The sequence below is a fragment of the Heliangelus exortis genome, chromosome 1, assembly GCF_036169615.1.
Source record: "Heliangelus exortis chromosome 1, bHelExo1.hap1, whole genome shotgun sequence".
In the NCBI taxonomy this organism is placed as follows: Eukaryota; Metazoa; Chordata; class Aves; order Apodiformes; family Trochilidae; genus Heliangelus; species Heliangelus exortis.
The window spans coordinates 177,307,649-177,321,658 of record NC_092422.1 but is presented as its reverse complement, the minus strand read 5'-3'; the positions used below and the strand labels follow the sequence as shown (position 1 = coordinate 177,321,658).

General features: G+C 40.8%; 1 protein-coding gene across 6 annotated transcripts in view; it reads right to left on the bottom strand.

Annotated features, from left to right (window-relative positions):
- PLXNB2 (plexin B2) overlaps positions 1–14,010 on the bottom strand; it is a 245,303-nt gene that overhangs the window by 226,526 nt on the left and 4,767 nt on the right. For 4 of the 6 annotated variants that reach the window (XM_071733787.1, XM_071733784.1, XM_071733788.1 and 1 more), the window contains exon 2: positions 10,198–10,300. The gene's annotated coding sequence lies outside the window, so the exon portion shown is untranslated. The remainder of the gene's footprint in view (positions 1–10,197; positions 10,301–14,010) is intronic. The other 2 variants (XM_071733789.1, XM_071733786.1) reach the window with 1 other exon arrangement.

The window sequence follows — 14,010 nt, the reverse complement described above, 5'->3', positions numbered from 1 at the left end:
GCAAAATTAAACAAGAGGCACAGAACTCCATTTATAAGCCCAGTCTGGAAACAATCTGGTTTTAAAAGGTGAGAGGTTTAAAAAGTTTGCTAAACAAACCTAGCTAGTTACAGAGTCTATAGAGTCTGCTCACAAACAAGTTCAAGGCTGTATAAATTGCCAGTGTTATTTCTGAAGGGAACTTTAAAGTGTTTAAGAGCTTGCTTTCTTGCCCTTTCAAGGGCCCAAGAATTATTGGCAAGTGATTTAGCTTTTATTGAACACACAAATAGAGGGAAAATATTCACAGAGGAAGGGAATGTCTATTAAAGACAAGAGACTTAAATGGCATCAAGGAGTTACAGGATAAACATCAGAAAAAACTTCACTGATAATATCTGATCAGAGGAAAAGTCAGATATGAAGTCTTTACCATTAGAGATCTGGCAAGAGGTTTAACAAGCATCTGTAATGAACAGCTTAACCATAGCTGATTCCTCCTTATGACAGAGGATGGACTCTGTACATGGCCTCTTCAGATTCCTCCCCAAGCCCACCTTCCATTATTTAAAGTATTATTAAATTATTAAATATGCTTAAATAAACTGAGTTTGCTGAGACCTCTCCCATGGGTTGATAACTCAGTACAACCTGTAGAAAAGAGATCAAAAGTAATCATTATTTGATAGGTGCCCAGGTTTTCTGGAAATCTATCAACTCAGCCCCATAATTGAGTATGTACCCACAGTAAGAAAAAATTGTGGCAAACTTGCACTGGCTGTTCCAAAGGCCAGGAATAAATCACATCTGACATTATCTGCAGTCCAAAGTGAGGCCTTCTGATGGGAAGCTGTGAAGAAGCTTCAGGTGGACATGTGCAGGATACCACTGCAGATAGCCCCCACATCCATGACAAGCATCAAGCTTAAAAAATTAATCCTAAGTCTCATGCATAAGTTTGAATGGTAAAAATATTTTTTTTCATTTCATCAGTTTAAGGGGGAGAGAGGCAGAAAGCTTTTCAACTCAAATCATTAAAGTTTCTGCCTACAAGAAATATCATAAGTTGTCTTCTAAAGACTCCTTTGGTACATCTGCTACCTGTGGTACAGAGAAACTCCACACTTCAGTAGTTTCAGGGAAAAAAATTCAGGAAAAGAGAGGGCATGCCCCTTTTTGATGTTTTGGAAGCCATCACTGTCAATGTTGCAGCTCTGACACAATCTGATGGTCCATGTTTACCCTCAGCAGCAAAAGTGGTAAGAGGAAGCGGGGTTACAAGTTCCCACTTGCTCTGGTCCCTTTAGACATCCAAAAGCATTTGCTGAACAAACAAAGGGAAGCTCAGCCTCTACTTTGCTACCAGCCCTAGCAACACCTCAGTCAGCTGCAGTCACTTCTTCCCTCAGGCACTCCCTAAGCATAAGAGCTGCAAGTGACATTACTCCCCTCACTGGAAGAAAAAAAAATAATTTGATGTGGTTATAAGCATTGCAGCTTCCCCCTGAACCCTCAGAGCAGCCAACTCCCACCAGCATGAGGGCTGCCTCGTCCTCCATCAGGGAAGGAGGCAGAAAGGCACTGCCACAGCTCCTGGGAGCCCTGGGATCCCCACAGCCAAACCTTTCTCCCAAATGCTGCGTGTGTCCCTGCCAGGGAGCACAGCAGGACAGCACAGTGCCTCCTGCAAGCCAACTTCAAACCCCAGATCTCGACTGACCCATATTGCACCCCCCTCCCTGTCCCCCTCCCTCCCTGTCCTGTGCTTCCAGCCCTGCCTTTTGCTAAGTGATCTAAGCTTTTATTCTACTTCTCCACCTTCAAATGCATCACTAGCAGATTAATCAGCACTGAAGTGCTTCCTTAACTACCATGCACCATGACCAGGGCTCTGCCCTCTCTCCCTGTCCTGAGCTGCCCCTCCCTCTCTGAGCAGTCTTTCATATGGTAACTCTCTGGTTTCATCCCTTTCCCCTGAAGATACCACAAAACATGGAGAGAACACTGAATGGGACAGGTGATGGTCTCACCTGTCTAAAACCAGATCTGGTTTTGCCCTCAGCCAACACAAGTTGTGTGGAAATGCCATTTGAGGGAGTGAAAAGAAGACAACACCCCACAGCCACCCAAGGGTCTGGAAACCCTGTAATTTGTGCCCTGAAGAGAGATTACAGTCCATTTGTCCCAACCAGAGTACAAAGGAATTCTGAATGACTTGTGCTCCCCCTCCCTGCCTCCCTCACCCCCCTGCTTAGCCAAATAACTAAAGCCAATACATATGACCATGTCCCTAACTTGTTCACATGATCTGCCACTTTGCCACTGCTGCCCTCACAGGGCCCTGGGCATTGCACTTAAGAAACCATACATTATCTGCAGACATCTCCTGAAATCTGGCGTGACATGGGATTTCCTATAGTTCAGTCTGAGCCTGCACTGATGGGCTCTGAGTGCTCCACTGCCAAGCTTTATTTTCCTGTTTGGAGATAACACTGCTGAAACATCTGTAAAAACAAATCCATACACTTTAATATAAACCCCTCGCACTAAGTATTAAAGTGACACTGCCAGATTAAAGTGACTGCAAGGCATTTTTTAATACCCCATTCTAAATTCCCCCTCAGATTATTACCCATGAAAGAGATTTTAATATCCTTTTATTTCAGTGCATGACAACTGCCTGTCCTCCATTTTTGCCCTATTTTTACTCCAGGTACATGACACTTACCAAGGCCCATCAGATGTTTTACTAAGCTCTGGTCTGAAGATAGTGGCAGTCAGGGAGACCTGCACATCACCTGCACAACCAGTGGTGGGGGGCAATATGCAGCTGTGGCTCACCCAGACACATGGTGAAGGAAAACAGGGAGGCTGACATCCCACAGAGAGAAGGGCAGTGCTGCCATTCCATCAGCAGCACTGCCCCAACCTCCCTCTGCTGAAGCATCCCTGGCTGAGGACACCAGATGCTCTCCTGACAGCCACCTGGGCACTGCTGCTCACCACCAGTGCAGCGTGGCAGCAGGTATTGAAATTTTGTAAGGACAGGCAACTCACCAGGTCACTTCCCATTCTAGTAATTTGTTACTTTGACAAGCAGGGGCATATTTGACCAAAAGGCTCCTAACAGCAAGGCCATAATGAGTTCTGAACAAAGGAAAATGTGCTTAAAAGCTCTCAGCTAGTATCGCTGTGGTGCACACAGACAATAAGGACCTGTAAGAGCTTTTCTGCTTTATGTGTCTTTTACTATAGAATGACTAAAAACCATAGCAAAATCCTTTAGCAAAAAAATATCAAAATCAAACAAAAAAAAATCCACCAACAACATCCCTCCAATGATACAAATAAATGACTCGGTGCCTTTTTTTGCTGTTAAATAAAGGCAGGCAAGAAGAAAGCGTGGCTGCCCTGAAAGTGCTGCAAGCAGCAGCTCCCAGAAGACAGGACAATAGGGACACAGAACCCGTGATGCCAAGGGCTCAGCCCTGCACCCAACAAGTTCCTTCAACTACTCTGGGGTCTTGGTTTCCACATCTGCAGAGTGGGGATAATAACAGGTCTTTCCATCACAGGGGTGTTACAAAGATCAATTAGTTAATGTCTGAAAAGCGCTTTGAAGATACAGCAGGTGGTGAGTATTATTATGCAAATAACACGATTTAAGAAAATCACAAGTGCTGGATTAATACTAAACCCTTTGATATTTAAAAGACACCATTTTTTCATATTTTAAAGCAGTGTGTGTTTGTGCTGCAACAACAATTTTTAACCTTTTCTTTTCGTACAGCTCAAAACATAGAACTCCTCTGCAGACACCTTCACAAAATCCAATCTTGACTTAAAGTTGGGCACAGCAGAAGAAATTATGCATGTTGATGAGCTGGATAACTACATCCTCTTGCAGAAGTATTTCTCAGAGGATAGAATGTCACAGGTCTAACTTACTGTAACAAACCTTGCAGAGTCTTTCCGTTTTAGGGCTGTTTTTTGGAAGCACACTAATTTCACGCATAGAGGCATTTGTAAATCAATATAGCTGCTACTCAATTATGCCATTTTATGTTGTGGAAAGAGTGAAGAAAGAGAAAAGAATGTGGTTCATTCACTTCCTTGAAGTCTGCATATCCAAATATTTAAAAAAAATAATAATCTAATGTCTAATGACCTCATTTGGTGGTCTCACAGAAGAAGAGGCCATTGCAATGTCTGCTCCAGCTTCCAGCAAGTGGGATGCACAACCAATTCTGCTTCAGGTGGATGCAGGGAGGGAGCAGATGACCACAGGCCAGCCCAGAAACACAGCCTGGCTGAAAGGTGGTAACACTGCAGCTAGCAATAAGAGACAAACATGAGTCAACAAGGAAGCTGAGGCAAGCAGCAACCTCAGAAACCAAGGAAAAAGCACAGACAAGACCAGTGCCTAAAACTTCCCCATACTTTCAAGACATCCACTGTCACATTCCCTTTCTGTGAGGAAGCCTGTTTCTTGTCTCCTGCACCATAAAATTTAGTGCAAACCAGCTGGTGTGTTCAGTCTAGGAATCTGCACAATACTGCTGCAGTTAAAAACAGCTTAATATTAACCCCCTCTGGAATGCATGCCTGAAATTGATATTAACGAAACAAGATCAGATATTAATATTCTCTACAGCTGGTTCCTCAAGCTGTGCTGTAGCATCAAATAAAATCTTTTCCCAAGTCAACACACAAAATACAAATAGAGGATGGCAGTTACTATTGCCGTGGGAGGAAGCAGCAGGAACATTTTAAAACTTCAGAATTTCCTAAGTTTGCAGCTATAGGGAGCTATGCTTCCTCTCCTACCACGTTTCCCACAGCAGCCCTATTAATAGCTATTCAATACAGTAATAGGATCCAAGCTGTACGCTTAGTTGTTGGGGCTTTTTTAATCTCCTGGTCAATATTAAAAGCATTTGGATCCCCTTTAGGAGGAAGGAATGATTTTGCACTCCAGGAACAGTGAGGCATTTGCAGCACTCCCAAGGAATGCCAGTGGAGAACTTCCTCCACGTGTCTCTGCTTGTGACTGCTGTGGTGATATTTTATTTTAACCAGACCAGACCCAATTGTACAGATTCACAATTGAATTTTCTCACATACACACACGCTCAGTGTAATCTTAGCAGGTTCTTGTTAAATGAAGCTATGCAATTTACACATAATATAGATCCAAACCACCCCCTGAGGGTCGTTTTTCAGCCAGGAGGAGACCCTTAAGGGCCTCCTAACACAAAGGCCTTTGGACATATGATTTCTACTCTTGGATCTTCCAGGCCTGGGAAATAAATCTACAGCTCTGATCCTGGGTAAATAAGGACTGCCCTATCCTTTACTTTGCTTTTCTGTAAAACGGTAGTCACCTCCTCTCCAGAAAAAGATCTAATGATGCAGAACAACTCCCAAGTGGGAGTAGGATGCAATATAACGCTTCTTCCATCTTCACATGGGATCAACCCCCAGTTTTTTTCTAATCCAAAGAAGAAAGAGTAATTTTCTTTCATGAATCCCCCCAGCCAGCAGGTGGGTTGAGGTTTGGTGTATTCCATCTCCATACCTGCAGTTAATTCATTGTTGCTGAATGCTTTGAGTCTGCATAACTGCTCACTTGAGGAAAACAATCTGATTTTCTCATTATCAGTTTGAGGTACATGAGTTCATCTTAGTCAAGTAGGCCATAGATATCTATAGGTAAAATTAGGAAAAAGAAAAATATTCCAGCTTTCTCAAGTGCACCCTCATCACACCAAAGAGACAACCCAACTTAGATGTCACATAGGGGATTTTTTTATTGTTTGCTTTAAACAGACAAATAACATGAGTTGGCTGCAAGGATTGGTCCCATTAGCCAACCTTCTCAACACTCAGCAACCTACTGCGAAGTTTCTCCAGAAAAAACAATGGAAAATAAACATACTGCTCCCACTATATTTAGCATACAGTCCGAAGAAAAAAACAATCATCTTCCGACTATTAAAAAAAAAAAAGAGCTGTTGTAACTGTGACAGAGATGTAGTTAAAACATTGCCTTCTGTCTGACCACAGAGCAAGACTTAAGCCATTCAAAAAAACCACTTAGAGGACAATAAATAAATGAAAAATCTAGATTCCAACCTGATTTGCTGATCTTTGAACAATGTAAACCAGGAAGATACAGTCTGTCCTATGGAATGGGTATGTACTGAAGAGAAGGTTACTCCCTTCATTTCTCTCTGATGATTTGTAGCTCAGTCACAAAGCTTCTGGACTGCTGATGTCCTGGCTTTGGTACAATCTGCAGCGAATTTGTAATTATATTTACCTGGACAGCTTTAAATTCATTAAGGAATCAAAGGTAAAAAGCAGATGCTGTACGAAGTCTCATAAAGCAGTGTCTGCCTCATGGGGGCTAGGCTAAGCAGAAGGCTACTTCAACTCCTAATTTCACTTAAGTTTGTAAAGAGGATATTCATAATTTCTCTCAGGAACAAAAAATCCCAGTTGAGGTGAAGTTTATTTGAAGTAAAGAGGAAAAAAGTTACTGTGTGATTTGGGATGTTTGATCTTATACTTTATTGATGCACAATTATTTAAGAAGAAATTATCCCAGGACCACATCATCCTTCTTGTGCTGTGGCTTACATATGTGCGTGCATGTGTGTGTGTGTATATATGACTAAAACAAATTTACTCAAATTTTAATATTTCCTCTCCCTTCATGTAAACATAAGAGCTTAGCCTTAAATCTGTATTTAAAAAAATAAATTAGCTCATGCATTTTAGGGACTACAAGTACAGCCAAACTAAGCCCTTGCAGCTGAGTTTGCTGCTCTGCATTTGGCACAAGCACAGCTGAAATATTCCAGAAGACAGATATGTTACATTCTTTCAGGTGTTTTGAGTTAAAGTTTATGGTACTCAAGGAATTTCTATTAAAAAAAAAACCTACTTTCAGTGAATTTCAAAACCTTCTCCTGGGAAACATGAAGGGCAAGTCTTCCCATGACAGAGCATACTTTCCTTTAAAACCACATCAACTTTAACTATAAAGTATACTGTACATAATATACATAAAATTTATATTATTTTTAATAACAGATCCTATTTCTGAAAAAAAGGTAGAGAGCATTCCATGTATATAGCTACTTCTACAAAGTAGTTAGAAATGTATGAAGAACTTCTATAATTATTATGATACTGTCCTTTGAGGCAGACCAAGGGAGGCAAATTGTTAATGAAGGGTCTTCTTTTGTGGCGGGAGGAGACCCAGCTTTCTATTTCTGCTGACACACATGTGAGCTTTATATGGAAGTTGAGTTTGTGCTCATGGTCTGATGAGATTATATCCTGACTGTTGATCTGAATTCCTTCAAGTCTCCTACACTTGGGACCTGCCCTCTCTCATTTGGAGGAGATCACATAATAGTTATGGCTCTTCGCAGCTACACCATCCTCTTGCAGCTGAACTTCAGAGTTGATAACTTTAGGTCTAGTGTTCATATTTAACAAGTTTTCCTATTGCTCAATTGGCAAAGAACGTTTAATACCTAGACTGGAGCTAAATATATTAAGCATTAGCAATTTCTTTGTCAGCTTTTTGAAGTAAGGTTTTTAAATAGTTGCCTTGAACAAACAGACTGTGATGGCATCTGCATATCCTATTACAGGTATCATAAACTGCAGCTGCTGTATATCTACCATTCCAACTTCCTCAAAAAGCCTAACAAAGGTAAGAAGCCCCACAGTCAGGTGAAATCCAGTTCAATAATTTTTTATTTGGGAAGAAAATTACATTTTTTTTACACCATCCTTGATATTTTGATTTTCTTTCTCTGCTGCAGGCAATAAGACAGTTTTGAATTCAATGCACAAATAGTAGAGATTTTTTAAAACCTCCTATCTTACAAGATTTTCCTGAAGCTTCTTAAGAATATAAATGATCTGTGCAATGGCTCCATATATTAAAATGAAGCTTGGGTGTACCAGTCCCATGCTTTCCATTCATTACTTTAAAAAGAGCTATAAACCATCCTGGGATGCCTTGCACTAGGAGGGAAGGTACATAACTAATTTCCTAACTGCTCTGTTTACTTTGCATACCTTGTGGGCAAAAGTTGGCAAGAAAGGACTGGAAGCTGTTTGCTTTGAAATTATCACCCCATTTACAAGATTCAAGAGCAAAGTCCTCTGAAATGAGGTAAGAGGGAAAAGGAAATGACTGTGTGCATGGTTAACACCACGGACTGTGCTTGCAGTGCACGGGAGGTCATTAGCTGAGAAAGCAAACCAGCGGGTACCAAGAAAATTCCCCCACGAAGCACATATGGATGTGATACTTACAGCACCCATAGAGAATAAAGCCACTTGCCAGTTCCATGCAAAACAGCTGCATTCATTTTAAAGCCACCTCCTCTCATTCCCAGTGACACAGGGGCAAGGCTGCTACTGAAAGCACAAGCTCAACACCCCAGCTTCGTTTGCAAAAGCCCCCTCTTGTTCTCTAATAGAGCCACCCAGGAGTGGAAGGAAGAGACCTACAGACACAGGTGGGGCTTGATAACACAGATTTGGCAACAAAGTGATTTTAAGCTGGGTTTGAATCTTTTTTGGTTTTTCCTTTCCACCTTCTCAATCCAACTTTGCAAAATAAGGTGTTTGCAGGACCATGCTCGCAAGAGATGCGCTGAAACTTGGAAACAGATTTTTCAAAGCCAAATAGATACATATAATATAGCAAAATGCCTGACCATCTCTCCTGTCCAGTTCACTGCACAGCTCCACAAAACACTCATGTTAGCAAAACCAAGCTCCTGGCCTGTGATGGCAGGAACTACTTGCAGCAGAGCTGCCACCCAAGACTTAATATCATTGAATGATGGTCTGTGCATGCTGCTAACCCACTTGGCACAGAAATGCTCTCCCCTGTGCCAAGTCATCTCGTGGGTACAGAGTGCCTGATGTGAAAGAGCTTTGTAGAAGGCTTTGCTCAAGTCAGGAAGTCTGGGTATGCAGACCCTTTGCACAGGGACCTTTAGGGAGAGGACACAGGCTAGCTAGTAGAGTTAGCAGGTCTCAACCTGCAAATGTACTAAGTCCCCAGCCAAGAAAGCTGCAGGACCCCACTGCACACAGTAAATTGCAGTAGATGGCACTCTGGACACCAAACCTACACACAAACCAACCCAGATTTCTTATATCCTGGCAGATATGCCTGTTGCATCTGACCAGTGCCACTCAAATCTTGACAGAGCATCTCTGTTTGGGACAGAGACACAGCAGCAAACAGCGTGGCCTTACTGAGTTACTGTATGTGAAAGGTGGGAGCAACGTAGAAAACTCTGTGAGAGAGGGGGAAAGAAAGCAAGTACATGGCTATTTTTAGCCACAAATTTACCAGCTTCTTCCTAACAAGCTGAGTAACAATGTAGAGGAACTCTTCCAGGCTGCCTCATTCAAAATCTCCTAACATTCAAAAGCCACTGAATTCCAAGGCTGCTAAACCCTCTTCTGGTATCAGAGTTCCTGTTCAAGTATAATTAAAGTAGATTAATTATGCCACAGACAACCAAAAACACAGGCTGCCTCTTCAAATTATCAGGAGAAAATACCACATAGAGTTTAGTTTCAACAATGCTGTTTACATTTACTTGCTTATTTTACAGGCCTCAGGATCAAAATGAAAAGATAATAACTAATTGTTACAACTGGGAAAAGTAAATTGGAAAGTCCTTACCGAGTACACCTGTACACAGTAATAATTTGAACAGCAGAGGTACAAGTAATACAGATTGCAAAAGTGCAATTAGACAAGTGGAAAGTGTTACTCTGAGCAACTGAGATACTATGTTTTGATAACTAAGTTACCTTGGAGATGATTCACATGCAAAAGTTGCTTAATGTCATTTTACACTCTAAGTCCAGGAAGTATAGAAATATGCATAAAAATCACTATTAAATCAGACAGTATCCAGGACAATTACAAAGTAAATACATTTTCATGACAGGTAATTGCACTAAATATGAGTCTGTAATGTTTCAACCTAAGCCCAAAACATATAAACCCCACATGGCCATCTCTCTTTGCTGATGCACCAAGTCACCTGCACTGAAGTGCTCTGCACCTCATCCTCCTCAGGTGAGCATCACACTGCTTTGGAAGAAGAAATGGAGGTTAAAAAAAACAAATAAACCCTCAGTCCAAATGCATTCTTAGCCCACCTGAGCAGCACAACCACCACGAGCACAAGGGACCTCTTGGGACTCAGGCTCCTGTGTAAATAGCTTCCAGGATGAGGTGCCTTTCAACGTGTACTTGTTCCTGCTGGGAGAGATGCAGAAAAGGTGCTTCAGAGAAAATAAGGCAAAGGACTGGGCAGTATTCACAATAAAGACAAACAGCTTGCTCACTGGGTTTGCAGGTATCCTAAGCATAATTTTGGAGCTGGCATCTCAAGATATTATAGAAAATTTTTTTTTTTCATCTGTGTAGATACAAAAAGAGTAAGAGATAAGAAGTCAAAATCTAAGGATTTCACACTAAATATATCAACAGAGGACTTAAAGAGGTATTCTAATGGTCACAAAACAAAATCCACAGGATTTTTTAAAAAAGGATATCAAAACACATAGGCCAAATATATAAAACAATAGTTAACTGAAAGAACTCAGAAAGTTGTCATTGCTGAGTAACATCATGATGCAACTGCAATGCTCCTTTTGGAGTTCACAGTGACTGGAATTATGCTTTACATTACCAAACTGTTTTACTAGCTGCCTGGAAATAAGTATGCCCTTGGTGGTAAAATTAATGGATTATATGGTTCTGTAGCATGATAAATAAAAATGTAATGAAAATCCCATGGAGTTATCACAATTACTTGTCACCAAAACAGTCTTACTACATCTGAATGCAGATATATGCACCCAGTAAAAAGAAAGGCAGGTTAGGTTGCAAATCGTGGCTGTAACCTTAAGAAGCAAGGAAACCAAAACAGACATGAAGGTCATCATAGCCATGCAACTAAGTATGATGCTAGAAGCCTCTGTTCTTATTAGAAGGACTAATGTTATTCATGGATGAAAAGATATGAGAGTGAATGGAAATACTCAATGGGGTGGGATGCGATATGTAATGGTAATGAGCAACACTGAAAGACTGTGCCCAGCCATGGCTGTTGCTAAAAAAAAAAAAAAAAAAAAAAAAAAAAAAAATTAATATTAGAGAACATGCAGAGCAGAGCTGCAAAACCAATTAGCATTGAAAAGGGGGAAAAAAGCATTAAGTATAATCAGATTTAAAGATTCAGTCCTTCTGATTAAGCCACACAGACAACTGACAGCTTACTTGATCATCTTTAAGGAAAAAAAAAATTAGCAGCAATAATAAACACTTTAATACAGCCACAAGAAGACTTAAAAGGGATGAACAGATGCAAGTCAAAAGCATAAAGGCTCCTGTTAGAAATGAGATATAAATCTGAACATATTAAAAAACAAACAGGAACAATATTCTTAAAGATGGAATATTTTCCTCAGTATTTCCAGGATAAGCTGTGCTTTAGCAGCCTATAAGCAACAGCTGAGTGAGGTGGCCAAACAGAGGCAGGATTTGACAGCTCCTCTGACCCTAAACTCTGAATCAGGATCTCAAAAAAACCCCAAACCAACCCAAAGCTGAACAAAGCAAACCAAACAAATACCAAACCAAAAAACCCAGAAGCGTACTGCCCTGCATTTTCCCTAATGCTACTGAACACCGAATGAAATGCACAATGGACTGTGAAATGCTTACAGATCTTCCCCCAGCTAAATGTCAAACGAAGAGGCCATCTGTTAATAAACATAAACATCACCTCTCTGGAGCTTTATCCAACATACTAGTAAGTAAATTCATACCACCATTTAGTGCTACAGTGTTGCCAAAGCAAGCGAAGTCTTTTGGTTTGGCAGGAGACAAAACCTGGAGCACGCAGCAGGTAGATATTCCTAGTCACAAAGCCAGCTTCATGGTTATAGAGTTATTGACTCTTGAAAAACTTCAAAACACTCACAAAGACACCATCTGCCTGACTGAAAGCCTTTCAGAGGAAAAATTCCTCAGTGTAGCATGTTTGGGAGGAAAAATAAATATCCCAAAAGTCACCTGTTCTTGTTGCTTTTCTACGTTTGTAACTTATACCCATAAGGGTGATGTGCATGCACCATGATTCCAGCTAGAGGATTCATAAGGTGTTAGTTCATGAGGGAAAAAAGTTCCACTTGCTGATAATGTCAATCAAAATAACACAGAAAAACTTATAAAAGTATTATTATTATTATTATTATTATTATTATTATTAACTACTTACTGGAAATAGAAGAGGTTAAACTATTGCTCTCATTGCCTTACAATTCAACAGACCCAACATCAAGCTTACAACAATTTGTCTCATACTGATTAAATGAACATAGCACCAAAGTTCAACAAGCATTGTAGCTACACATTAAGAGAAGACTAATTATTTGTCTTCTGATGTATTTAGGAGAGAAGATGCATATTTTAGACTGACAATTCAATGAGAATAACCAGATCCATTAAAAGGAAAGGACTCTTACAAGCTGAAGGAAAACATAGCCTATTACTATTAAACATTCTGAGCGCCATGTATCTTCAGGAAAGCTTTTATTTGCTGTGATTGCCAAGGCTAAGTCCAAGCAAAAGATCATTAATTTTCCTTCTGATTTGGGATGGGAGACCTCACTTTGTATTTTAGCTGCACCCTTTTCACCACATCAGTGTGTTTAATTTTTTCTGCCCTTTGCTTTCTTCCTATTGCTGAATTCATTTGACTAGTCACTTTTTTTTTTTTTTTTTTTCCACTGGGTAAACACTGGCTAAAGAATTGGTCCTTCGTAAATTCTAAGCAGTGATGAAACTGGGAATTTAATAGCTTCTTTATATACATCTCTCACATAAATCTGACAAAAAGAGTTATTCTCTTTAAACTATGTGGAAGATAAATAAGAACCCAGGGGGAAAAAAGGTAAGAATTTCACTCCCGAAATTTCTACATATTTATGGTCAATTAGTATAAACAGAAAGTTCATATCTGATCTTGATTTCTGATTTTTAGTTCCAATCAAGCTGATCACAGGCAGTTCCAATGAACTTAACCTGGCAGAGTGTGCCAGAGAAGTCTATACCTGTGCAGCTCCAGCACAGAAGCAGGGGAAGGAGAGCTCAGGAGAAAGCTTCTCCATGGCTTCCTGGTTTGTTCTATGACTCAGAAGGCTTTTAAACAAATTAAACAGAGAGAGAGGAAGAGGGAGGAAGAGGGAGGAAGAGGGAGGAAGAGGGAGGAAGAGGGAGGAAGAGGGAGGAAGAGGGAGGAAGAGGGAGGAAGAGGGAGGAAGAGGGAGGAAGAGGGAGGAAGAGGGAGGAAGAGGGAGGAAGAGGGAGGAAGAGGGAGGAAGAGGGAGGAAGAGGGAGGAAGAGGGAGGAAGAGGGAGGAAGAGGGAGGAAGAGGGAGGAAGAGGGAGGAAGAGGGAGAGAAAGATCACATATATGCACTATAAAGAAGACTCTGACTATCAAGTAATACAAGATCTACTCACTGCAAATTACCAAAATGCCTCCACTTTTTACCCATGGCCTTAAATTAATGATGCTGGTTAACAAGAAATGCAAGTCAAAAAACAGAAATAAGGTTTTAATTAGGTACCTATTTGAAGAAGACACACTTTGATTGAATACATCAAAACTACTAATTTTGCTTGTTTACAGGATCTCAAAGCTGTTTGCCTGAGTGGAGGCAATAGAAGAGGGCATATCGAAAGTGAATACAGAGAGGCAGAAACTTAGAAGCTAACCACAAAGGTAGGCGAGGTTGGAAGCACTTCAGAAGACCCTGGCTGCTGACAAATGTGAAGGCTCCTGAGCCTGGGCAGCTCGGCGTGGAGCTAATCATCAATCCATGCTGGCACCGGCTCCCAGAAGACAAATTCCAAAGAGAAACCAAGTGTCCCATTGAGCATGTGGCTGGTGACCACAGC